We start from the raw sequence: 27,663 nt of genomic DNA, 5'->3' as shown, positions 1-27,663 counted from the left end.
AGGCAGGAGCATTTCCCTGTCCTCTTCCACAAGGATATTTTGTCACTCTGTATTCATAGCCCACGCCTTCATAAGCAAAGGACAGGAAATAGCAACCTTGACCTTTCCATAGATGTCCACAAAATGAAGAGAAAGATCATCATTAATCGCTAGTCATCTGCTCGCATTTCTTACAGCTGGTTCTTGTCATTTCAGATAATGAGACGGAACAGGCTCTGTCAGAGACGCAGTCTCAGCCATGGCTGACCATCGTGCATGCCCTTGAACCCAGCTGGACCTTCCAAGAAATACGGCAACTCATTATTCCGTCAGATGTCACATCGAGCCAGGCAAGAGTGTCAGTAAACTGCTTCCAAACGGAGATGGAGTTTTCACATTGTTTAGCGGGATCCCAGAATAGAAGCCGTATTTCAAAGCATTGACTTTCACAACAGTGTTCGGTTAGTGTGTTCACCGCGTCGTAACTTTTTAGTGTGCACCTCATTATTAGTGATTTTACTGCTAGGCTGTTGAAACACAAAGAAGGGGAGTGCGGAGAGAGTATCATGTTGCTTCAAATGATCAAATGGTAAATAATGATAAATATGGGCTCAAATAAATGTTTTGTTCTTTTGAATTTTCTTCAGACTAGAGAACGGAGTTGAAAAGAGCAACTGGGGAACAGTAAAGCAATAGTGCAAGAAACTCCCCCAGTTTATACGGGATTTCGCAATTGGATTGGAACAAACAGGCAAAGAAATAAAAATCTTACACCAAAACTATCTGTATGTAATTCATTTCAGTTTTACAATAATAATTAGAATATGAAAGCAAGTACAATTTATGCAATTTATGCTGGCACTGATTCATTTTCAGAAAAATGCTAATTGTTTTGCATGTCGACATCTAACAACTTTTGAAGAGGTCAATTTTACTCCTGTAGGCCCTTCTGGGATGGCGACTTCAGAAAAAACAGCTCTTGATGGTGAATTTTTGTAAATTTGATGAATGTGGAGCTTTAAAATCTTATCATGAAACACATAGGATGGAAGTGTGGGTATATCGGCATGTTGCTTCAAATGATCAAATGGTAAATAATGATAAATACAGACTCAAATAAATGCTATGTTCTTTCATTGTTCTTCAGACTATAGAACGGAGTTGAAAAGAGCAACTGGGGCACAGTAAAGCAATGGTGCAAGAAACTCCCCCAGCTTATATTTCGCAACTGGATTGGAAACTGCGTTTGGAACAAATGGGTAAACAAATAAAAATCTTACACCAAGCATATCTTTACATAATCCTATGGGTTACATTTCGCAATTTCAATTTTATAATAATTAGAATATGAAAGTAACCAGAATTTATGCACCTGGCACTGATTCCTTATTACAAATTCTAATTGTTTTGCATGTCTACATCCAAAAACTTTTGAAATGGCCAATTTCACCTCTATATGCCATTTGGGATTGTGTCTTTAGGGAACAACAAATTTTGACAGAGAATTTTTAAAATCCCTAAATTATTATGATGAAACACAAAGGAGAGAGGTGTGGGGAAAATGGCATGTTGCTTCACCTGATCAAATGGTAAATAATGATAAATATATGCTCTTACATATGCTTTTTTCTTCCGGATTTTCCTCAGACTAGAGAACAGAGTTGAAAAGAGCAACTGGGGCACAATAAAGCAATGGAGCAAGAAACTCCCCCAGCTCCGAGCATGAACGACGCAATAAAACTCTGATTATTATTTAGAGAGAATATTGCCTCAATAAAACAGCAATTCCGGGCAGGATTCACAGGACACGGCACCAAGGTCTTGCTGTGGAGTCATATCGGGACGGATTTCTGTGGTAGAAAGTAAAATAATGAAACCGTTAATGACCAGAAATCTGAATAAAAATACCAGCTTAATATCTGTCAGAGACACTAACGTAGCTCCCTTGCAAAGTGCAATAGTGCATCAGATCATCTCAGTTCAGTTTCTAGTGTCTGATCTGTGCTGTGATACACGAGGGGTTGGAGCTGAAGCATTGTAGTGGATATTCAGCGCAGCGTTAGCGTCATGACCCGGGATGAGGATAGATAGTGGCATTGGCCAAGCCTCATCCATTCACTCAGGGGGCTGCTGGGCTGGGAAATGGCAGCCTATGACAATATCTCTATTAGGAGTGATGGAAAGCATGTCAGCAAGCCTTTATTAACAGCCCTTCCTAGCCTGCACCAGACCTGCTGCTATTTGAGTAATGCCACTCAGCAGTGCGCCCCAGACCTTTAATGTACACCCACATCCCACTGCTGTAATTTCCTGAGAGGGTAGGTCGTTAGTTTTGATTTGTATCAAAATATATTAATAAATTATTCTTTCAATTACCTGTGGCCTTCAACATGGAGAAGGCAAGCCAGGAAACATTTTTCACATTGGGGTTGCAAACCAGAACAAGTGCTTCAGAGTTTACCAGCTCACCTGAAAAAACAGGAACTGTATCCATGAAGAGAGAGAACAACAGAGAGACAAAGAGAGAAAGAGCTGAGAAATAAATAAGTTGGGAGAAGGAGAGTGAGCAAAGAGAAAATGACAAAATGTACTATGTACTACACTGTAAAAAAAACAATTCCGTACAAAAACAGAGAATTTGCTGGCAGAAAATTACCAGGACATTTCCTTCAACATTAAAACAGAAAATTCTGTAGATTTACATTTTCTTCTTTACCATAAACAGACAATCCGTTGCGCAAAAATTTCTACAAAATTATAGTATATAGGCCTATCTTTTGAAGCAAATAAATCCGGCACAATATATACAAATTGAACATGGTTTATTTTTACCTCTTAAAAGTGTGTTCAGTAGCTTTTATTTGCCTTTAACAGGTGAAGACAAAAATATTATGGCATCAATTAATTTAACAATGTATAAAGCACCATTGAAAATGCTTGTATTGTGGAAAACATTTTAGTTTTAAACAGCAACAGGCAGAAAAAAGAAAACATGAGCAGGTACTTGTACAGTATTGGTGTTGCACCAAATAGTGGTCACAAAGATAAACTTCACTGTGAAACAGTCAAGATTCAAAACATTTTCAGATACATGGGAAAAATTTTATACAAAGACAGGGCTGTCATTAATAACAATTGCTATAGACTTATAGTCAATAGTCAGGTGAAATGTTATTTAAAAGGAGAGTTCACCCAAAAATGTGAATTCTGTCATCTACAACTGACATGGTATTGCAAAAAAAAACTTTCTTGTACAGCATTTGAAAATAAAGAAAGATTCATGCACTCATGCCTCACATTTCAATGTGAAACTAAGAGAACTATACAATCTAAATTAAGAGCAGGGCTCCAAGTGTTTGTGCGTTTTTAGTATCTCTTGCCATGTGCCAGCTTGAGGAAACTACTTCTTTTTTTCTTTTGCTGCACGTTCAGTCCAAGTTCCATGTTGAGATTTGAAAAAACCTCAAATTGTACATGGATTCTCGAAGTTGTTCATACATGAGTCTTGGAAGCGTAGGTTCCCTCCAGGTTCCCTGAACCTTTGACCCTCGTTCAGGATTTCTTCACAGGAAGACTGGAAATGATATGAAATGAAATGAATGAAAGTGAAGTACAGAGTAACGTGCAGAACAGGTTGAGATTGAATTATCAAGTTCCAGTTCAAACATTGTTTATAAAATGCTAAACTTGCATTTCCAGTGGTCTCCAATTGCATCTGTCATGTGATCTTGTCAACAATGTTTTATGATACTTAAAGGGTTACTCCAGCCCAAAATGAAAATTGTGTCATTAATCATTTTGTGCCCAGAAAAGTATGAAAAGCATCGTCAAAATAGTCCTTCTGCCATCAGTGGTTCAATCTGAACTTTATGAAGTGACAAGAAAACTTTTTGTATACAAAGAAAATAAAAATAACGACTTTATTCAACAATTGGTTGCATCTGTGTCACAGTAGCGGCATTTTGGAGAGTATCCGCTGAACGCAAACTGCGTACACTGTTCTGTGTCAGCCACACCACACGGATACGCTGTTTTTGTTAAATAACAACTTGCTGAATAAAGTCGTTATTTTTATTTTCTTTGCGTACAAAAAGTATTCTCGTCGCTTCATAAAGTTCAGATTGAACCACTGATGGCAGATGGACTGTTTAAACGATGTCCTTATACTACGTTTCTGTGCCTTGATCGTATAAGGACCCTTGCTGTCTATGGAGGGTCAGAAAGCTCTCAGATTTCATCAAAATATCTTAATTTGTGTTGCAAAGATGAACAAAGGTCTTACGGGTTTGGAACGACATGAGGGTTAGTAATTAATGACATAATTTTCATTTTTGAGTGAACTAACCCTTTCATTATTTTCAACTAAACAACAACACAATATGCTTTATACACAGTTTCATTATTATGTTCCATACATTTGTATGAATTCCAGCATAGGTGCCATTCTCCTCTGGATGTTTTATGTTTAAAATAAAACAAAGAGAATGTGTAGCTCAGCCACAATGGGGGAGGAAATGATAACTTCTTGAATGACCGCAATCTGGAATCACCAATAACAATAAACAAATAAGAAATTATAAACAACACATTGTAAGTTCATTAAGCCACTCCAAACATTGATTCAATCTTTCCTACACAAACGACTTCAATAACAGAGTGAACCGAATAAACGACTCTATGACAAATTTTTTGTCAGTATTGAACATCCCTAAGGGTAAATAGAAATGGAAGGGTAGCAAAATGGTGATTTAAATGTCTTTTATTTTTCTTAAATGCATTGACACTTACATATAAGACGTTTCAATAGCATTTTCATTTAATACCCCGCAATTAATATAGTTTTAGTAAATGTGGGAAGTGTTTGGTTAACGGTGAATATTGACCTATTGTGCGTCCTGTTGCTGAGCCTAACGATTGACAGGTCAGGTGCGTGTTGCATTTTCAAATGCATTTCAAATCCACATTGACTTTATATCCATAGCGAGGTATTAAATGAAAATGCAATTGAAACGTCTTATATGTAAGTGTCAATGTTTTTAAGAAAAATAAAAATAATTTAAATCACCATTTTGCTACACATTTGGCTCAGAATGCATCCTCAAATTCTCACTGCATTTTACTACAATTATCATGCGATATTATGATGAAAATACAACACCAAAGTGTCCTAACTCCCAAGTCTAAATGCATTTAGGAAAAACAGCAATTAAATGATAATTTTACTACAGTCTTGGCTTGGACATATTAAACACATCTAATCAATTTGTGTAATACATTTTAATTTGAATTTTGCAACTTATAAAGCATTAAAATGTTTTTATTTTGCATATTAAATCTAGTGTAGGAAATGGCAAATGTAAATTATATAATTGAATTTTCATTTTGCACTAAATATTGCACATATGCATAGGAAAATGTCCATTTAAATACAGAAATGCATTGCCATTTTACATATTGCGTTGCCATTTTGCATTTCAATTTGAATTTTGCAACCCATATGCTTCCATAAATAACTGTTAATAAATAAAACAGAATATAAACCCGTGATAAGAATGCAGGGGGTGATTGGGATGCACAGTACAGCAGCAATAACGACCTATCATTAGAAAAGAAAACAAAAGAAACACCATGAATGTCATGAACTGCGGTCCCTTTAAAACACGACTCACATCTGACACATCCCAACTCTTTACATCAGTCAAGACATTTTAACTTATTTAAGACCGTCACTCTCCAAAAATGGTCATTTTGACATTATTTTGTGTGCTTTTGTCCGTGTAAGTGCGAGAGAAAACTCGATGCGCTACTGGCGCGCTGTCTGAAGCGGCATTCTCTGCGCGTGCATGACAGTAACGTTACCGAATTAACTTCTAGTGAGTGTGTGTGTATCATAAACAAGACAATAAAATGTCTAAACCTACCTCGTTTGGCATAAAAGGTGCGTTATCCTGAGATGTCAGATCTTCACCTAGTCGTATAATCTCTTTTAAATAAAAAAAAAAAGTCGTAATGGTATCTTCTTTTCTTGACAATTGCTCTGCCAGCTCCTGTTGAAGGCATAAAGCGCTCTAAACACAGTTGTTTCTCAGATTTAACGTTCTTACAGCTGCTTAACTTCACCTCAGTAACGTTAATATGCCAAATGCTTTACGACACGCTCAGTAACAAATACACCGCATCAACAACAATTAAAAGTTAATAAACTTTTATTTATAAAACTGAAAGTGAGCACACTGTAACATGAAACTTAGATGTGACAGTGTGCTGAAAATGTCGACCGCTCCGACATTCATTTTCCAAACAAGACACACAGCAACTATGTTAATGTTACAGTTAGTTACATTTGACAAAAAAAATAATTCACCACAGAAGTGTAAGAAGGGTTCCCCAAACCCGAAATCCGACTTTAAAATTACATTTTGACCGAGACTATCTCCGTGAATAATGGCCTCTGCTCTAGCACTGTTTTTGCACCTATAAATTGCCAAATCCCTCCCTCAGAAAATCTCTAGAACCACCCTCAAAAGTCTCCATTTTTCAAAAAAAGTCGCCAAATATGAAAAGAAAGTAAATACAGGCAAATCTGGTAAAGGTAAACGAAAGTAAATATATATCTACTTTACAAATGATGGCAGTATAAAAAATATAACAAAAGATGAAGTAGGCCTATAACAAAAAAATCTGAAGTGAAATGCTTAGGTCTACTTGTAACTCTACTGGACACATTTGAAGGCTGCGGGTTAAATGACAGCATAAATGGCAGCATAAAACACTGCTCCGAGTGTGTGTTCACGGTGTGTGTGTGTTCACTGCTGTGTGTGTGCACTTTGGATGGGTTAAATGCAGAGCACAAATTCCAAGTATGGGTCACTTTCTTTTCTTTCTTTCTGCAAAATACTGCATCCCAGCACACATGACACGATGATGCACTGTGTCTCTCAGTATCTGGTTGACATGATTGTGCATGAATTGTGGTATAACTTTTGTGTCTGTGGTTAAAACAAGATGTTCATGCACTGAGTAGTTGGTGCCCTGATGCAGGGCTGTTTGTAGCCATTTTGACGCCCTAGGCGAAATCCCTATTAGTGGGTTAGGGTTAGGGCTAATCCAAACGCAAACTTTGCATGATGCAACAATCAGAGGCAGCAATTGACAGCGCTCTGATCCAATGGCATACAATCATTGTCAGAATAAGAGCGATAAGAGAGCAGACGGATCCTATGCTTTCCAATGGCTCTCGCGGTACTTTGATGTCATACACTGACCATTCTGTGCAGCGCCGCTTAAAGTCGAACGCACCTATTGGCATGATTGAGAGCAAAGGTGAGAGGAAATATTTTTATTTAAATATAGCTAAAATAGCTCCTTGTCGCAAAAAATCAATACAAGTCGCAGCAACAATGAAAAAGTAGCTAAATTTGGTGACAAAATCCCCAAAATGGCAACACTGCCTATAATCGACTGAGCTCCTTGTTCCTGCAATGCAAAGCGTAATTAAAAAAATACAGAAAAACACCTGTAAAAACCAAATAAGGAAAATTCCTTCAAATTATTACGGTATATTGTACTGTATTTTTACTGACTTTTTTTTTTTTTTTTACAGTGTATGAACAGTCATGGGCAAGCTACTTGAAAACTGTAGTTACAAGTTGCTTGTAACAAAGTAGTTGAAGTACAAAAAAAGAAGTTAGCCATAAAATAAACTACTAACATAAAGAGTTTCAGTAAGCAATATGTTTTTGAATACATAACTATCAAATGATATTTAATTCTTTAATCAGTGCATTGTTCATCTGGTACAAAATTTAGGTTGACTGCGACTGAATCAAGAAAATGATGATGACTACTTATTCTACTAAATATTTTGCAATAAAAAGTGATATTCCTTCAATAGAATCTGTAAATAATTTGTAACACTTTACAATAAGGTTCAGTTCGCCTTAAAGCAAAATGCTGTTGTTCATTGTCAGGTTGTGATACCTAATACATGAGCAGATGTTAATAAATGAAACCATATTGTTGTTTTTGAACTGGTTCATTTACAACAAACCAATTTATTTAAAGGACCTAAACTTACAAATGTGACACATGAAAGGAAGAGAAGACACTTGGAGAGTGAGTTTTGATAATCGCCTTAGTTATTTTAAGCAACGTGGCATTAAACAAAAAAGATAGCGATTCATCATGGTACACCACAACACACCCAAAAAGTTACTGGAAAAGCTACACTATATTAAAAACAGCTGAACTACTGTCACACTACTAAAAAATGTAGTCAAGGTAGAAGCACCCTACTTTTAGTAGCACTGAATATGAAGTAATGAAATATGAAGAATAAATGAAGAGTGAAAAAAATCTACACGTTTGTTTCAAGCATAATGTACACAATTGCATTCATATTTCATACGATGGCCGTCTGAGCAAGGGTATCTGTCAATCACAAGAGATCCGGAACTCTCTGGTGACATTCAATGCCCTTTTCACATTTCCTCTGGGGACAGAAGAGAATAAATCATAGTGTGCAGAGACCCAGAACTCATAACATGAAAAACAAAGAACAGGCCAATGAAGAAGCAGAGTCTTATTTCTATGGAAATCGATTACGCACTAAGCCTCACCTTACAATCAATCAATCTATCTATCTATCTATCTATCTATCTATCTATCTATCTATCTATCTATCCGTCTGTCCGTCTGTCCATCCATCCATAGAAATGACACACCTCAGCTTTAAGAATAGTCAGTTTCTCCAGTCAGGCACAGCAAACTGACACTGACACCCAGGAAAACAGGACTAGATTGTAACTATTTGTGTTCATTGAGTGTGTAATCCCTGACAACTGACTAAGCAACTCTTGCTTCTTCTCAAAGGGCACAGATTCACAGGTGATTGATTATGTGCTGCCCTGAGTTGAACCTAATCCACAAAGGCCAAAAGATCATAGCTGAAAATCGTTCATAAGATCACATTTGAGAACCAATCTCTCTCCAAACTGCTCATTCCCTAACCAGTAACCAGGCCTTTTTACCAATGATTCAGACTGATGTCGGCCGGGATGGTCAGCTACTCTCAGAGCGCCTGGCCTGAACCGCACCTAGTCAGAGCTGTCAGATACGGTGCCCAATGAGAGGTAGTGGAAAGGCCTGTTCCGGCCCACAAAATGATTACAGAGGCTGGAACTGGAACGGGGCGGACAGCAGAGTGGACTTCTGGGGGAAGAGCTGACATGAGCGCACAACAGAAGATGAACTGGTGTAATGAACCCAGCGGCTCCCAGCAGCCCAATCCTAACCCCCTTCCAATTGCTCATCACATACTGATCATTCCAATCCATGGCCTAATAGTCCCGCAAGGTTCTGCTTATGTTCAGTCAATCCACTCAGCCTCCTGGCAGCTAATGAATTTGGCATGAAGGCCTCAGAACAGGTTTTGCTCAATTTCAGTTATGAAGGTTCACCGGTTCGCATGGATCATAATAGAAAACTGGACCAGTTTCACCATGAGATTGACTCATTTTTAGATTAGAAAAGCTCCATTGTTTCAATATGGTGAAAATACAGCCCAGCTCCAGAGGCCAACAAATGCACAAATATGAACAACAGGCCAAATTGAATGCAACAAAAATAGGTGATTTTTCTGTATTACATGCTCATTTCATACACTGCACACCAGCAAGGCACTGAGGAATAAATTGACGGCCATATGAGGCTGATTAATCAGACAGTACAAAAAAAAAAAAAAAAAGCACAAATATTATGTTCAGCATTATTTGTACAATGAAGACTAAGTCCAAACCACTAGGTTGTAAATACAGTGACTCCCTGCGGAACAGCTGTTAAATTTTGTTATGGAATCAAAGCGAAACATTTGAGTTGTATGTTGTGATGCGAAACAGCATGCACAGCATTAATATCCAAAATGTCAGTGCGGTTTTAATGTCATGCTGTACAAGCATGTCTTTTATTAAAATGCCACAACACAGATCCTGCATTAGGATGACGTGAAGAATTTAAATGAGTCTGAAACAGTTGAGGTCACAACCACGATTGTATACAAGATTACTTTTATTTGCAGGAGTATACAACATATATTATAGAACAAATTAAATAACAGTACGCGAGGGCTGGGAATCAAACAGAACGGAAGAACACGTGCCAATCGGCATTTAACAACCACTAAAAAGCATTACATGCTTGGGATCACATCATAAATTTGCTCATCAATTTAAAAGGACTCGGTCATCTCTACACTGTTTAAAGACCTTTTTAAATCGAAAGCCTCCTCTGAGAATTTTATCATAGCTGATACGTTTTCTTTTTGCCAAAGCCATGAATGCACAACTCAATTTAATTGACTAAGTACAATAAATTGAGCTTTTGAAGGCATTGATGTGCATGGATAATGAGATGCCTTTGATGTGAATGAACATCCATTTTGGAATTAGCAGCAGTCACAGGTGTTTTGCTGTGAAAAGTGTAATCAGATCCTTTGAAGTTTTATATTACATTACCAAATTGAACATGAAAAGCCTATTCATTTGCATAATTTAATCTGTAAAGGAGACAATTTCTGAAACCTCTTCTTTTGCTTTCTGCCAGCCTGCTGCAAACATATGTTCCTTGGCTGGCAATACAATGCAGAGTGAATGTCTGACAATTTCTGAATTTGAATAATCTTTGTATGAATAGATATTATGAATTTAACGATTTAAAGAACCAGGGATGGAACAGACTCAACTTCAAATCCGTCTTTGTGAGAAGATTAATTAAACTGCAGAAACTGGGGAAAAGGAACATTGTCGAACATTGAAAGCCCTGAAGAGCAATAATTTATGGAACATAATGTTACTCTGCAGTGAGTAGGTGAGTCAGTACAGAAAGATCCCACCTACTGAATATTTTCTGAACACATATACTAGGCAAATACAGATTTGTAACAGCCTATATCTGCTCTAAAATTGAACTAAATGTGCTGGATTTGATTTGCTCCATTTGAAAAATATATGTTAATGACATGACACTCTCTCATAAAACGCTTGACTTAGTTTGCAGTTTTTTTCTGAGAGCAATGCTTAAATTGTAAACTATATTCATTGGAAAAAGAAAAAAAAAAATCTATGTTTTTTTTTTTTTTTTTTTCTTCAAAAGTCATGCTGACATGAAAGAACTGAATAGACAGTTTAGAAAAAAATAAAATAAAATAAACAATTATTAAGAATTTAAGCTTTTACAGAATGTTTCCAGTCCACAAGATAATTAAACTTACATTTTCCATTTAGCTAGTCCTCAGTACTATGATGAGTGCCTCATAATTGCATATGGGAAGCTGGTCAGGGTCCAGGGCTAACCTAAATAAATATATATACTTAAATATACTTAAATAAATATATATACTTTGTGTACATATATATTTATATGAGTATTCACACACTATAATACATGGCAAACTCACTGTAAAAAAAAAAAGTTGGGCAAACTTAAAAGTTTAAGGCAACCAGCTTCAGCAGATTTTTGAGTTTATACAACAAAAAAAGACATTTCCTAAAAAAAATTAAGTTGAGAAAACTCAAAAATCTGCTGAAGCTGGTTGCCTTAAACTTTTGAGTTGGCTCAACTTTTTTTTTTTTAAACAGTGTAATACCTGGAAAAATCGACCAAGAAAAAGTTAACTAACTGAAATGACATATATAAATGTAACTCCCAACTTACATTTGCTGTACTCTGGCATCATAGTGGCTGTTTTTCAGAGCCACATTCAGGGGAAGGCTCATTTGAGCTGAACTCTTAGCTTATTGATTTTTGGCGGAACAGATTAACTGCCCTCATCCTGACTGGACAGCTGAAAATAAACAGAGCTGCTGTCCACTGTTATCTTTGCATGCAGCCTTCATTTGGTTAAGTTTGCTGTTTGCATTGCTTTATTCACATTGAGCGCACCCTCATATACTGTTGTATTGATATAGGTTTCCATACAATTCACATTTCAAATGTGTTATTTGGCAAATTACTCGCTCTTTTTATCTGGCAGCTGCCAGAGCAAGGACTTTGCGAGAAATCACATCTAATCCTGAAATAAAATGACATATTCTAGCCCTTAATCAGGCATACAATTTTAAACAGCGTTGGAAGTGCCATGCTGCTAAAGAATGGACGCCATGGGCTAGTAACCAGGTAGGGCATTGTCCATTCAGATGCCCGCAGGGTTAACACTGTCAAGCCCTAGAGCAAGACACTCATCCTCTTACTGTCTATAACCAGGTATCCCAACGACTTTAGTTTGATTTATGTTTACAAATTTTTAATAGCTGCTGGAGATTCTGAAATGACCCCACAACACTGATGTCTGGACAGACGATCATGTCACTTCCTATAAATAATTAAACCTGGCTCAGATTATTTATTTTTTAACTCATGCCTTGTGCTGTGCTGAAAATCTTTAATTTGTTGTTCCCGGTCAAAAATGACCAGCCTTTTGAAAATTGCTTGTAAATCTCTCATTATGCTACCTGTATATTATCACAAATTGGATTCAAGATTAAATTATTGGATTCAGTCTTTTTTGTTTTCTTTCAATTAGTACAGGCTTTGTATTTCTTTTTGGAACAGATTGGTTATAGGCCTCATTCATTTGAGCTTAAACTGGCTGCACACTAGACGATTTTCAAATCTTAACCGATTTTAAAACCATGGGAGACCACAGACATAAAGACAGTTTCAGCCGATTTTTAGCCTTATAATCCTTTGAATGCGCACACTAGATGATTCGACCAGACCACGAGACCACACATTTGTTGAATGTAGGGACGATTTCACAGTGACACAAGATCTCACAGAGATTCGCGAGATCAAACGTGACTACAGAGGAAAAACAAATGGAAGACAATTGACAATGTCAGCTGGCTCTCCTGGCACGCGTTCTGTTTCACAGTGAAAAACAAAGTATAAAAAGAATATGGGTGATTCTGCTTTCAAGTCATTTTTGTGGATACCAAGTTTCAGCTATAGAAGCATGCAACATCAAGTAAGTGAAGCTTGCTCGCTCACATTGGCTATCGAGGGTATCACGTCAGAGGCAGCCAGATCAAGAGTCATAAATATCAAAGATATTTTATATTTACGATTTGAGTTTGTGGATGCTCTGTTTCAATCGGAAGCAGTTAAATAATCTTAATGACACCACCCAATAGAGGATATTTTGGACAAAAAATCACTTGTGACAAGCCGCAAATCTCAAACTTGAGAACAGTGATGTTGGTCAAAAGCTAATTGGTCCTGAAGCTAGGAGACAATCACCAACACCTGCATTTTACCTAAAGCTGTTATCATTAAAGACATTTAATTTGTCTCCTGGTTCTTCTACTTTTATAATTAGAAAATAAATATATAATATATCCACCAAAGAAGGATTTCTAGGGTGAGTTATAACAGCATATACCCTGGCTTTTTCTCTAGATCCCTCTCAGATGAATCTGCAGGGGAGAGGCTCTTAGATTTATGGAGCACTTAATTCAGTAGCCGGAGAATCGATAAACAAGACGTAGGGGCCAGCCCTAAGTTGATAACTCCGAAACGCTGATATATCATAACACACCTTGTGGAGGCAGGATGAGTTGCTCATTCATTTTTAGACATGTAGCCTTGATACTGGAATGGCGATGTTTCTCAAAGCCCATTCAAATGGTCAGCAGGAGGAGGAAATCCTGTGGATGATTTACCAAACAATCATCCAGTATAAATACTAACCTGGCATGATATGAGTTTAAACCACGCCATCCTTAAAAATGCGCAATGTAAATTATGCAACACCGCACTAACGGCTGAACACATCTGTCATGGTTTAAGACATCCCGTACCCTATTTTCCATCTGAACAATAGCTCCATTTCAAGTAGAAGATTGTACTATGTCTTTCTGTGGCCTAAGCGCAGTGGAGTAATGGGGTACAGACCACTGCTGGAGAAGGTTCTGCTCTGACGACTGAAATTGATTTGTTGCAAATGGCGAGAAATGGATAGAAGTGTCGCGCCAGAGTAAATGGCAGGTGACTGCCAGCTCAGAGCTTAGATTAACCCATATCCCTCTTCCATTGTGAGACTGTCCTCGTATTCACAGTCCATTAAAGTCAGCTGCTCCACAAGTTTGTCATGCCAATGGAGAATACAGACATTATAAGGGCCTTGCACTCAGACCATTTTATACATAATGCAAAGGAGCCTGAGAAACCAGAAGTAGACTTAAAGTATGATTGTACCTTCAGAACTTGCAAAAAGAAGATTGAAAAATGCATAAAATAAGACGAAACATATATATAAAATTACGTTTTTTAAAGGGGTCATCAGATGCACATTTTCCACAAGTTGATATGATTCTTTAGGGTCTTAATGAAAAGTCTGTAATAGAGTTTGGTTAAAATGTCTCAATGGTAGTGTAAAAAACACCTTTTTTACCCTGTCAAAAACAGCTCTTTTCAGAGCAAGCCATTTTGTAGCATTTTCCTTTAAATGCAAATGAGCTCTGCTGACTTCTGTCCCTCTCTTCAGAGCCGCTCTCTGAGGGACTGTTTACTTTAGCCGCATTTCATCCTAAAAAAATCAGCCAAAATTTTTGCGTGCGTTTTTTTCCGATTTTTTGTATTCCTCATCCTTTCCTATCAAAATGCATGCAATGGATGCGGAAACTCGAACCTGATCCGATTTTTTTTATGATGGACGAAAGTTTCGGAGGCAGTGTGTGACATAACGTGAGGTTGTATTTATTTTTTAACGACTCAGTGTGAAATGACCTTTAAACTGTTTGTTTAGTAAATCGTTTGGTGCTTCTGTATCAAGTAGTAGGCTACTTTTATAAACCGAGGTGCTGCTATTTGTGCTTTTGTTTTAACGGTTAATGTTTTATAATGCAAAAAAAAAACCAATGTTTTTGTCAGGTGTGGTGCTTTGGTTTAGCATTACTTCATCTTAAAACGCAATCATGTTTAAAGCCCACTATTCTGGATGTTAAGTTGAACGAATATTTGTGTAGCCAACATTTTTTACAAGCTCTGAGAGAAAGTCCATGGGAGCGGGCGGGAGTGGACACAAACATTGCAGGCGCGAGCGGGAGTGGAACACGCAAGTTGCGGGAGCGGGCGGGTGCGGGTTTAAGAAAACAGTCCCACGCAGAGCTCTAACACACACTGCCAAGACATATTTCAGTTCAAACAACTTATAAAAGTGCATGTAGCATCTGATGACCCCTTTAAAGGGGGCATATGATGTTGCTAAAAAGTACATTATTTGTGTATTTGGTGTAATGCAATGTGTTTATGCGGTTTAAGGTTAAAAAAACACATTTTCCACATACAGGTGCATCTCAATAAATTAGAATGTCGTGGAAAAGTTCATTTATTTCAGTAATTCAACTCAAATTGTGAAACTTGTGTGTTAAATAAATTCAATGCACACAGACTGAAGTAGTTTAAGTCTTTGGTTCTTTTAATTGTGATGATTTTGGCTCACATTTAACAAAGACCCACCAATTCACTATCTCAACAAATTAGAATACTTCATAAGACCAATAAAAAAAAAAACATTTTTAGTGAATTGTTGGCCTTCTGGAAAGTATGTTAATTTACTGTATATGTACTCAATACTTGGTAGGGGCTCCTTTTGCTTTAATTACTGCCTCAATTTGGCGTGGCATGGAGGTGATCAGTTTGTGGCACTGCTGAGATGGTATGGAAGCCCAGGTTTCTTTGACAGTGGCCTTCAGCTCATCTGCATTTTTTGGTCTCTTGTTTCTCATTTTCCTCTTGACAATACTCCATAGATTCTCTATGGGGTTCAGGTCTGGTGAGTTTGCTGGCCAGTCAAGCACACCAACACCATGGTCATTTAACCAACTTTTGGTGCTTTTGGCAGTGTGGGCAGGTGCCAAATCCTGCTGGAAAATGAAATCAGCATCTTTAAAAAGCTGGTCAGCAGAAGGAAGCATGAAGTGCTCCAAAATGTCCTGGTAAACGGGTGCAGTGACTTTGGTTTTCAAAAAACACAATGGACCAACACCAGCAGATGACATTGCACCCCAAATCATCACAGACTGTGGAAACTTAACACTGGACTTCAAGCAACTTGGGCTATGAGCCTCTCCACCTTTCCTCCAGACTCTAGGACCTTGGTTTCCAAATGAAATATAAAACTTGCTCTCATCTGAAAAGAGGACTTTGGACCACTGGGCGACAGTCCAGTTATTCTTCTCCTTAGCCCAGGTCTGTGGTTCAGGAGTGGCTTAACAAGAGGAATACGACAACTCTAGCCAAATGCCTTGACACGTCTGTGTGTGGTGGTTCTTGATGCCTTGACCCCAGCCTCAGTCCATTCCTTGTGAAGTTCACCCAAATTCTTGAATCGATTTTGCTTGACAATCCTCATAAGGCTGCGGTTCTCTTGGTTGGTTGTGCATCTTTTTCTTCCACACTTTTTCCTTCCACTCAACTTTCTGTTAACATGCTTGGATACAGCACTCTGTGAACAGCCAGCTTCTTTGGAAATGAATGTTTGTGGCTTACCCTCCTTGTGAAGGGTGTCAATGATTGTATTCTGGACAACTGTCAGATCAGCAGTCTTCCCCATGATTGTGTAGCTTAGTGAACAAAACTGAGAGACCATTTTGAAGGCTCAGGAAACCTTTGCAGGTGTTTTGAGTTGATTAGCTGATTGGCATGTCACCATATTCTAATTTGTTGAGATAGTGAATTGGTGGGTTTTTGTTAAATGTGAGCCAAAATCATCACAATTAAAAGAACCAAAGACTTAAACTACTTCAGTCTGTGTGCATTGAATTTATTTAATACACGAGTTTCACAATTTGAGTTGAATTACTGAAATAAATGAACTTTTCCACAACATTCTAATTCATTGAGATGCACCTGTACTGTACATTATTGTTGCTCCTCTATGCCCCGCCTTTCTGAAACACGTTGATTTTTACAAAGCTCATCGTTCTGAGAAGCAAGGTGTGCTCTGATTGGCCAGCTATCCAGTGCGTTGTGATTGGTCGAATACCTCAAGCGTGAGACGGAAATGTTACCCCTTACCGTATTGTGATGCCGTGTCCCAGCGTGACGACACAAAAACAATAAAACCCATTACAAATGAGGCATTTGTTGCATCCAGTGGGGAGTGGGGACATAATTACTGATTATAATGACTTATCCTGTCTTTTTACGCGTTGCGTTACATCGCGCCGTGTAAACATTACCTTGTCTGCATTTGTGATCGGAGAAACGACAAACAACAAGCACTACTCTACACAGCTCAAAACTCACGTTTGAATAGTCAGTGGCAAATTCTTTACATATGAAAACATACTTACAGGCCTTGCAAAGTTGGAATTGCCCCACTTTATAGAAACAGTCTTTGAGCATAGCTGGCAGGCTACTCCCAGGTTCAGGAAATAGTCCTCTGTAAAATGTGCTGCACACACTCGAATATTTGGGTTGAACTGTTCTGGAACAGTGTTGTAAATACAACTTAATCACTGATTTCTAGTTGTGTCCTCTTTTGGAAGCCCAAACAAAGTACTTTCGCTTTCACAACGAAACATAGCGTCTCCAGGACATGGCGCCGGCGGCAGCAACAATACTACAGCGAGAATAACAGTCCCGCCCTCTTTCTTTGCGTATACGTTTGGGCAGTGTTTTGCAAATCTCCTCACACCGTGACATAGACATGTGGGGGCGTGTTTGAATGAGCCATTTTAGGGGCGTGGTCGAGTCTTAACTTTTAATAAAGAATATCTCTTTGGTTTTAAGACTTTAGTCTTTGCAACTTCAGGGATCTTATCTATGCACAAACAGCTTGTAACACTCCAAAGAGAAAGGAAAACTTGAAATCACATAATATGACTCCTTTAATGTTTTTGAAAGAATTCTCTTATTCTGCATTAACAAAAATACACTTAAAAAATATATAAATTTTTCAATCTAAAATAACTATTTTCCACACACACTACAGGCCAGATTTACTAACAGCTTGAGCCAGTGCAAGCCATCTTCTGGTGTTAAAATAGTACTGTCAGGATTTACTAAAGATGCGCAATGAATTATCACTGAAAAGGCTTGGACATAGTTATTTTTGAGCCTGACCTTATTGAATATGTCTTAAAGCAGGCAGTGATTTGCACTGGTCTTGGTTTATCGCGCTGGCTGTTTTGGAAATGATCTGGCTGCGTCTGTGTTCTTTAATGTGCACATTGTTAGTAAATCACCTGCAGAATTTTCCCCTTCCATCTGTGTTTTTATGGAATTGCACTATAACGCTAATTTGCCCTGTTTAGTAAATCTGGCCCTGCATGGCCAAAATTATGTGGACACTTGATAATCAAAATCATGGTTGTTAACAGAGAACTTGCCCTATTTTTGCTGCTACAACAGTTTTTATTCTCCCTGGAAGGTTTTCCACTAAATGTGGGCTCTTGGCTGTGGAGATTTGCTACTATTTACACCATCAGTGAGGCACTCCAGTTTATCCCAAACATGTCTGTGTATGGCTTAAATAACCAAACCCAAACATATTACATAAAAGGGAGTGTCCACATACGTTTTGGCCATGCAGTGTATGTAGATGTGTCTGCCAAAACTAATTAATCTGTATAAACATAGTTATCATGGAACCATGCAGCTCAATTGATGTGATGGTACCTACCTGGTCTAATGCACCGAGGACGCCAGTTAATGATCATTGTCCTAAAAGAGGGGATGGAACTTGTCTTTAGACAGTGTGATACATTAAAGCCTTGACATACATGTAAATTTGCACTAAACACACAGTAAACCTTATCAAACAACTTGACTGTCTGCATTCAGATATGTTGTGTCTGGCTGAGGTAAAATTGAGCTGTGCTCCCAAGACTTCAGTCTCATTTAAATGCCTAGTCTCGACAGTGTGGTCACTTACCTAAGAGAAGTGGCATCAAATTCTGAAGCACCCTCTTATCCTTGAGTGCCTCCTGGGCTGTTTCTCTTAATGGGGATCATCGCACTACAGAGTTGCATGAAGACCTCTACAGACGAGTGCAGCAAACTCTCCAAATGAACCAAAAAGAGATTTAGAGAAATAGTCTCCTTGTATTCCACGGGGGCTCGGTACGAATCATTGATGCTTGTCTGTGCTCTTGTCAAGGGACTTGGAGATGCAGTTCTACCTGCAGCAAGTGAAATACAATCACAAGGGCAGCGCGGCAGACAGAATACAGATGCGTGTGCTGAGGGCCCACATAATTTAGCTTAGAAACCATGATGCCTTTGGAATAGGGTTGAGAGGTATCTTGTGCTGTCTTGAGTGTGTTGTTAAGACTAATGAAATGATTCAAATCACTAAACAATGCTGATAATTAATGACTCAAATAGTTATTTTATCTGTCCCTCAAGATATGCTTCATAGGAAACAATATGCGATCAGCAAGATTACAGTATCTACTGGCTTTTATTTTTCAAAGCCTGCTAATTCTAAAGGATATGCAAAGGAATAACATAGAGCAAGCTTGTTATTTTATGTTCGATAGTAGGACAATTCCTTATTACAATACAAGTATGTTTTGCATGATTAAATGCATCCATGTATCAATTTGAAGCTTTTTATGGTTAATCTCAATGATGTTATTGAATTTAATAGTTAAATTGACATCCCTAATAATATTATATAAAGTAAGAAAAAGTATTTGGAAGTGTACAAGTAAAAAAATAAGTTGAAACATACATAAACACATATGTATATGTGTACTTTGTGTGTGTGTGTATATATACATATATAGAGAGAGAGACAGAGAGGGAGAGGGAGAGAGAGAGAGATTTACATATTTATATATATACATATAAGTATTTATGTATTTAAATACAACATATGTATGTATTTATATTTATTTATGTGTAGATTTTTCACTAATATAATATATATATATATATATTACACACATATAATCACATAATATTTTTATATTGCAGATATATTTCTCTCTCTCACACACACACACACACTCACTCTTTTGGAAACATACATTTTGCAGCCATTATACAAAACAATATGAAGCAATTGACCAATCAGAATTAGGTGTTCAAGAGAGCTGTGTAATGAGTTTAAGATATGCAGCTGAGCACTTAAATTAGAGCTTGCAAAAACATATTTGGTTTTGACCTCTATGGAGCAAATCGCTCACCTTTCTCTTCCCTGCACACATTGTGCTAACAATAAACCTGCTGTATTGAATACTTTAAATTACATTCAGTGATGAAAACAAATATATAAATAATTTCATACGTAAAATTCACACACTGTTATGCATTACATTATGATTTCAAGCAATGGCCTTGTCCAGTGGATGTGATCTCCTTATATTATGATAAATTAAAGCCCAGCTGCAGCCAGGAGATTTAATTAAGATTCAGCATTCACCTTCGGCAAAGGTAGCTTTGTTACTTAGTTCCAATTAAACTGGTTGGTTGGGGCAAGCCTTGCATTGCTCCTTATTCAGATATCCTTTGTTTGCCCTCAGCGGGCAAACATACCAGAAACAAATCACAAGTTTCCATATTCAGACCTTTTGGGAATAACAAGGCATTCTGGGAAAGGTAGAGACTGGCAGGATGCATGAAAAAGAAAACAACAACAACTGATATTCAAATAGCTATAATCTGAATTCTGAAAGCAACTTTAAAGCTCTAAAGTTAAAAATGTTCAATATCTGGTGGTGTCAGTGCATGGAAAATCTTGAGTATGGATCTGATAAGGTAAATATTATTTTGTAAGTAACAGGAAAAATGTGTGCTTGTTTTCTAGATTCTTTCATTTACATTTTAAAGGTCAAGAAGTTAGATAAGATTTACATCTAACAGTTTTTTTCATGCAATCTAAGAAGTGATAATGAATTTGCCACATTTTTTTTTATTATACCCGATAATTCAAAGCATTCTAAACTCACCGCAGTGGAAAAGGTTCTCTAGGGTTGGATCCGTCTGTTCTTCGCCAACACACCCCACTCACTCTCTGCTGAGGGAAACACAAAGCAGAAAGATGCAAATTCTTCTTTCCGGAATTAGCCATTAGCAGGGGAAAATTATGAAAGCCTGTTTTTCTGGATTTCTTGCAGAAGTCTGTTGGATCTTGACCAGATCATGGAAACATGTCAGTCCAATAACATTAGAAATGCAACACAATGAGAAACGATGCCCTCAGACACCCAATTAAAAGTGTGCAGACGCCGCAAACACCTGGCAGGTAACCACATAACATCTTCAGATGAACCAGCATCTGAAATGAACTACCTCTGCCAATTCTCAAACAATTAAACATTTTATAATATTAAATCACAATTAACCGCATACAGGGCCTAAAATTAACGCTCACTAAGCACCAAATACCAGTAAAAATTAAGGTTGGTGAGTATATGAATCTCGCCAGATGGAAACTTTTTTTAAAACAATTCTAACAATGCCTAAAAATGCGATATGGTTAAGCTTGATTATCGAATCGCAAATACTGCCTTGTAATTATATAAATGTAATCTAATGCATTTGAAGTGCTGTAAACTTTTCATGTGTGCGGCTCATGATAAGAGTTTAAATGCTCTATACAAACTCTATCTTTGCAAGTGCTGTGAGTTGAGAACATGAATTTGAAAATGCAACATGCACCAAACATCTTCCAGTTTGTAATGAGAATGGTTTTGCTGTCAATAACAACAACAACAACAACAACAACAACAAAAACAAAAACATTTCAAAAGAGAAGTTTCCCTGTTTTCTGTAAAAATAAAAGCTTTAGGGCCAGATTTACTAAACAGGGCCAATTAGCGTTATAGCGCAATTCCATAAAAGCACTGATGGGAGGGGAAAAGTTTGCGGGTGATTTACAAACAATGCACACATTAAAGAACACAGACTCAGCCAGGTAATTTCCATACTGATCAGCGCAATCTAGCAGTATAAATTACCACCTGCTTTAAGACATGCTTTTTTGGGGCGTTAAATAATGGCAAACAGTAGAAAATCGCTTTGCGTGATTCATTTTATAAGGTTAGTCACAAAAATAACTGTCCATCACTTTTCAGCACTAATTCACTGTGTGTCTTTAGTAAATCCTGACAGTACTATTTTAATGCCAAAAGATGTTTGCGATGGCGCAAGGTGTTAGTAAATCTGGCCCTTAAAGTTTAATGCTGGAAAACTAATAAAAAATATTAGTATCACAACTGTACTGTTGCTATATAAAATAATAATAATAATAATAATGATCAATATTATTAATAATATCTAAATTAAAATTATTATTAAATGCTTTACAGTCCAGTAGCATTATACGTTTGATATTTCTTGATAAACATTGATTTGTTCAATGTTTTTTAATTGATTAATTAATTCTGCCTGACTTTTAATGAAATAATGCACATACAGTTTCAAGGCCAGTAAAATATATTTAAGGCTGGTAAATTTATTAAATCACTGACCATGGGCAGGCATGGCAAAATGTTAGTTTTATGCCCTAACTGCATATATTAATTACTTCTAAGAAAATCCCCATGGTCAAAGAAAATTCAAAGACATGTGGGATAGTCAAATGTGTTAATGGCTTTTTAAAAAAATTAAATAAAATAATAATAATAATCACTCTAAATTTTTAAATATTGGATGCATGCAGCCCCACTAAAAAAATGCTTGACTTATAATTAACACAAACAAATTAATAAATTAAAATTATTTAAAACTAAAGGGGTGGAAAAACATAAGCTGCAAAATTGCACTTTTTTGCAGTGGCTTTCCATGCTGGGAAAATTCCTTTTCTCTTTTAACTCCAGCAGATACTATATTGTTTGGAAGCAACTGGGATTAAAACCAAAGACTGAGGGGCGAATTCAGCAATGCGCAGGGCTTTCATTTCCACCCTGTTCTACATACCCCATGCGGCAAAAACATCAAAGCGTAACACAGACCGCAGTAATGCTGGCTCCTCAGTAAAGACATCCAATAAGGATGCTTCATTGGCAAGACTTTAAAGTTTTCTGAAACGTGATCTCAAAGATGTCTGAGATTGAATCTGAATACAGTTCTGCGCTTGAAATTCAAATAGATCTGCCAGCACACTCGCACATTGTTTGTCAAGTTCTTTAGAAAGAGGGAATTATGAAGTACGTTTGGATTAGATCAAAGCATACGAGGCCTTCTGACAACAATGCTATATATGTATATATATAATATTATATTATATATTATATATATATATATATGTATATATATAAGTTATGAAGTCAGGTAACACCTTTATTTTGTGATTAACTTCACTTCAGAACCCACCCTGAAAAGGCCAAAAGTGCAGAAGCACACGAGACTTCCTGTGGAGTTTTTGTCTGTTTGACTGAGAGTGTGGTGAGTTTGGCCTCTGATGGCCATGACCTCCATGACCAACAGGTGTTTCTTTCAGTTCTTCAGCCAATTAGTGCTCATGGGTATGCAAGGCAGGCTCTGCTCATTAGGGTTTCCATGAGAGAAAAATGCAGAGATACGCTGAAGGTTTTTCTTTCGTAAAAAACAATTTCTCTTTAGTGTCCATACTAGTTTTAATCAAAGGCTTAATTGGGTTGTTTTGACCACCAGAGATGATGTACTCCCAACATGAAAGGACATCTCGTCTCATTTAGATAAAATCAAAGTGGTAAGGGCTCCCACTATTGCAGTGAAGACACTGCCTTTACCTCTTTCATTGTGGGGTTCTGCTGGAATTTTTAGAGAGAATGTTGTGGCTCAATACAAGTCAGTGCTATTTTAGCATAATTGAGATTCTAATATCCATTTTATAAATATTTTTAATTAGTTTTTATTTTTATCTTTTTTTTTCATTTTAGTTTTAGTTAAAAGTTTGAGTAATTTTGTTGTGTGCTTTTGTCATTTTCATTAGCTTTTTATTAAAAGTTTTTATTTCAGTGTTCAGTTTTAGTTTTTTAGTACATCAAGTTAAACTGAAAATGAAAATGAGAAATGATCCCTCAGCAACTAGCTGAAGTAAAAAAAAAAACATTTGTTTAAGGTTTTATTTCAGTTAACAGTTATTTTATTACAAGTATTGTTTTTTTATATATATATATATTATTGTTATATTTATTTTAGTTGACTAACCCTAAGCAACAAGCCAACAACTTAAAAATAAATGTAAAAGAAAATAAAATAAATTATTGTAGATACAGTAAAGCATTTTTAATAGTAAATGGCTGAAGTCCGAAGGGTTTCAAGGCAGAAACGTTAAACTCATATTTCTGTTAAAGCAATTAAGATTAATTATTTAAAAAGTACATTATTTGAGATGTTAAGTTTGTGAGGTGAACTAGGTATCATTTTGTAATCCATCTGGTATCAACCCGATTTACTGGCATAATGACATGTATTTTAATGTATGTCCACTGTCTGGTCTGGCCTGGTTACTTCTACTGTATCACAATTTTCTTGTTTTTTAAACTAACAGTGTCAATATTACTTTCTGTCGTTATCAATATTACACCACAAATGCTTTCGATTGAGTTTATTGAACCTGGTATATCCCTTTAAATGTTACATGTATTATAAACAAAGCCTTGCATAACTACAGGAATATATTAAAACAGGAGGATATTAAAATTATATCCTTCAGGCTATTTCCAAGTCATTCGCTACAAAGTCTGTTTCACACTGAGAACATGAGCAGCACATAAGTCAAGCAGCAGCATAACTGTGACTTTTTAATACAAGCTAAAGTGATTTCTGGGTTACTACATTGACTATTTCTTTTAATAACATCCATAATTTATAAAATGTTATCAGGAGTTGGCCACTGAGAACTTAATTGTTGCGAAATCTAATTTACATGAGGAGGTGGACCACATTTACATCCAAAATGATAATTAAATTTACATGGAACGGAACCCAAATCCCAAATTGTCTCAAAGATCTTACAAGGAATTAGTCAAATTTGCTGAATAAAAATGTGCTCTGTCTGTGTGTGTGTGTGTGTGTGTGCGTGTGTGTGTCACTGCATAAATAATTTACATCAAGCCAGTAAGCATATTTTAAACACACAAGTATTTTGCACCATTATTTTATATTGCTTCATAAAAACTTACTGTATGTAATGATAATTAGTTTTAGAGAGATTTACCAACATATTAGCATGCTATTCGCAACAAAAAGAAACTCCAAATTTTCAATTGTGCTTTTATACATGCTGCTTATGTGGGAACTATGAATACTGGAACTTGATAATATGTGACCCTGGACCACAAAACCAGTCTTAAGTCGCTGAGGTATATTTGTAGCAATAGCCAAAAATACATTGTATGGGTCAAAATTATAGATTTTTCTTTTATGCCAATAATCATTAGGATATTACGTAAAGATCATGTTCCATTAAGATATTTTGTCAATTTCTTAATGTAAATGTATCAAAACTTAATTTTTGATTAGTAATATGCATTGCTAAGAACTTAATTTGGACAACTTTAAAGGCGATTTTCTCAATATTTCGATTTTTTTGCACCCTCAGATTCCAGATTTTCAAATTGTAACAAACCATACATCAATGGAAAGCTTATTTATTCAGCTTTCAGATGATGTATAAATCTCAATTTCGACCAACTTAAGACTGGTTTTGTCACCCAGGGTCACATATAGGCCCAGAAATAAATACACACTGGATACATGCTGCTTATGTAGTGTGAAACTTCGGAGAGCGTACTTATGTAAGAATGTCTTGAGTAACAATTCAGTAACTGAATAAAGACACAATGAAAGATTTTAATGTCCAGTTTGAACCACACAAATCATTGCAATCAATAAAATAGGAAGTGTGTGAAACAAGGCCGATCCCTGATCAACAGAGCACTCAATCTCTCCCTCTCCCATTACGTCTGTGCACAGCCAGTCGGTAAAATTTTCTGATGAGCCGACGCTGTCATGGAGATCTGTTAACCAATTGACGGCACACAGCATCCTACATAAATCAATTCCGGCCTGAGGCTAAAAGAAGCATTAATACAACTGCAATCTTTTGTGTTTGAGGCTAAGGCAGGTTTTTGAATGAGACTTTGTAATGTTTAGGCCTTGGGAGATGACAGAAGCAAAACTCATGCTCTGCTGATGGGTGTCTTCGTCAGCTAAAAGGTGGACAAATCTTGTATTGCCAGGATTAGACGCAAATTATAGCTTGCTAGATAGAATGAGTGAACGATACCTATCTGTAGATACTGCTATTTTATACATGTATGTGTGAAGCAAGTCCTATTTCATTTTTAATCACCTTGGCAGTGGCGTTCACATCAAAGCGTTTGTGACCTTTTTCACAAAAGGGAGGAAGCATCTGCTCCCCCGTCCTAAAGGTCAGCAGCACTGTGTCATCACAAGCATCATTAAGTGCCACCGGCTTCTGTTCTTTTAGAAATAGAGAGAATAGAGATGAACACCATTAAATGTACACAAATGCAAGAACTAGACCTATGAAATGATATGCAGCAAGAAAACTGTAGGCTATTTCCACAAGTCTCTCTCATTTAAATGTCTGACAGCACAGTCTGGCCAATCATGACAAATTTGACATTTCTAATATTTCATATAATATTCCAAATATAAATATTAGCATACATGCTACATATTAATTATATTTAAAACTGATATATTATTGCAAGCTATATATATATACACCACTATTTAAAAGTTTGGGATCAGTAAGAAACAGTTCTTATTATGAATGCTTTCAGGATTTTGTAAAGAAAAGTTTTTTTAATGGATTTGGAATAAAAATAACACATTATAAATGTCTTTATTGTTACGTTTGAATCCTTGAATGAATGCGTGTGGAATGCAGTTTATCTATCTATCGATCTATCTGACCCCAAACATTTGAATATATAGTACATAATTCTTGGAAAGAACATCTTTAATTTTAAAGAAATAGTGTCCCTTCACTTAAAACTGATAATCAATAAAATAAATAAATAAATAAATAAAATAAAAACTGACTGACCTTAATGTCTTATAGTAATATGCTTACTTCTCTACTGAATAGCTTTTGCTACTTTTGTAATTTCAACAAAAAAAAAAAAAAAAAAAGAAAGAAAGAAAGAAAGAAAGAAGAGAGAGAGTGAGAGAGAGAAAGAGGAAACAAAGCCACCATGCAATGCCCAAATATAAAAACAAAGCATTGTGAGATTTATTGTTTTCAACGCTCCGGAAGATAATTATCATTCATTTGTCTCCTATTTTGTGGCTCAGTGGACCCATATATTAGCAACTGAGCTCACCAGCATTTAAAAGTCTGGCTCATCAATGTCAAAGGAATTAATCAAGTTTCCCCAATTATCCCAAAGCATGCCGATTTATACAATAACATTTATATTATGATTCAAAGTAGCACTCGGCCGTTCATTCCGGGAATGAAAATCAAGCGAATGCCCAAGCCACACAGATCAGAGATTAGAATGCAATTTACAGCATCACTGATCTGGATGCAATCAAAGCATCCAAAGTCCTCAAACACGGGGTGATACGCGTTTCCTACTTTGTTGTGATGGAGCGATATCAATACATCAGAAGCCCCTCGTTCTCTGCAGCACGCCCTAAAACAACGATTATCCCCATGATCTCCGCCCCGCACGCTAGCAGAGCAGCGGCGATAGACTCCCACTTAGAGTGCGA

General features: G+C 36.7%; 1 long non-coding RNA gene across 2 annotated transcripts; it reads right to left on the bottom strand.

Moving 5' to 3' along the window:
• Positions 1-4,269: 4,269 nt before the first annotated feature.
• LOC131523386 (uncharacterized) lies at positions 4,270-26,378 on the bottom strand. 2 transcript variants are annotated; one of them, XR_009266765.1, is made up of 6 exons: positions 26,270-26,378; positions 20,934-21,001; positions 20,408-20,590; positions 18,914-19,160; positions 18,662-18,702; positions 4,270-4,519 (listed from the first exon to the last, which is right to left on the bottom strand). It is a non-coding gene; the product is annotated as an uncharacterized LOC131523386 (long non-coding RNA). The 2 variants fall into 2 exon arrangements; XR_009266764.1 differs by lacking the exon at positions 4,270-4,519 and adding an exon at positions 5,697-6,026.
• Positions 26,379-27,663: the final 1,285 nt, after the last annotated feature.

This window comes from Onychostoma macrolepis, chromosome 17, assembly GCF_012432095.1.
Source record: "Onychostoma macrolepis isolate SWU-2019 chromosome 17, ASM1243209v1, whole genome shotgun sequence".
NCBI lineage: Eukaryota > Metazoa > Chordata > Actinopteri > Cypriniformes > Cyprinidae > Onychostoma > Onychostoma macrolepis.
This window is presented reverse-complemented; position numbering and strand designations above follow the sequence as displayed.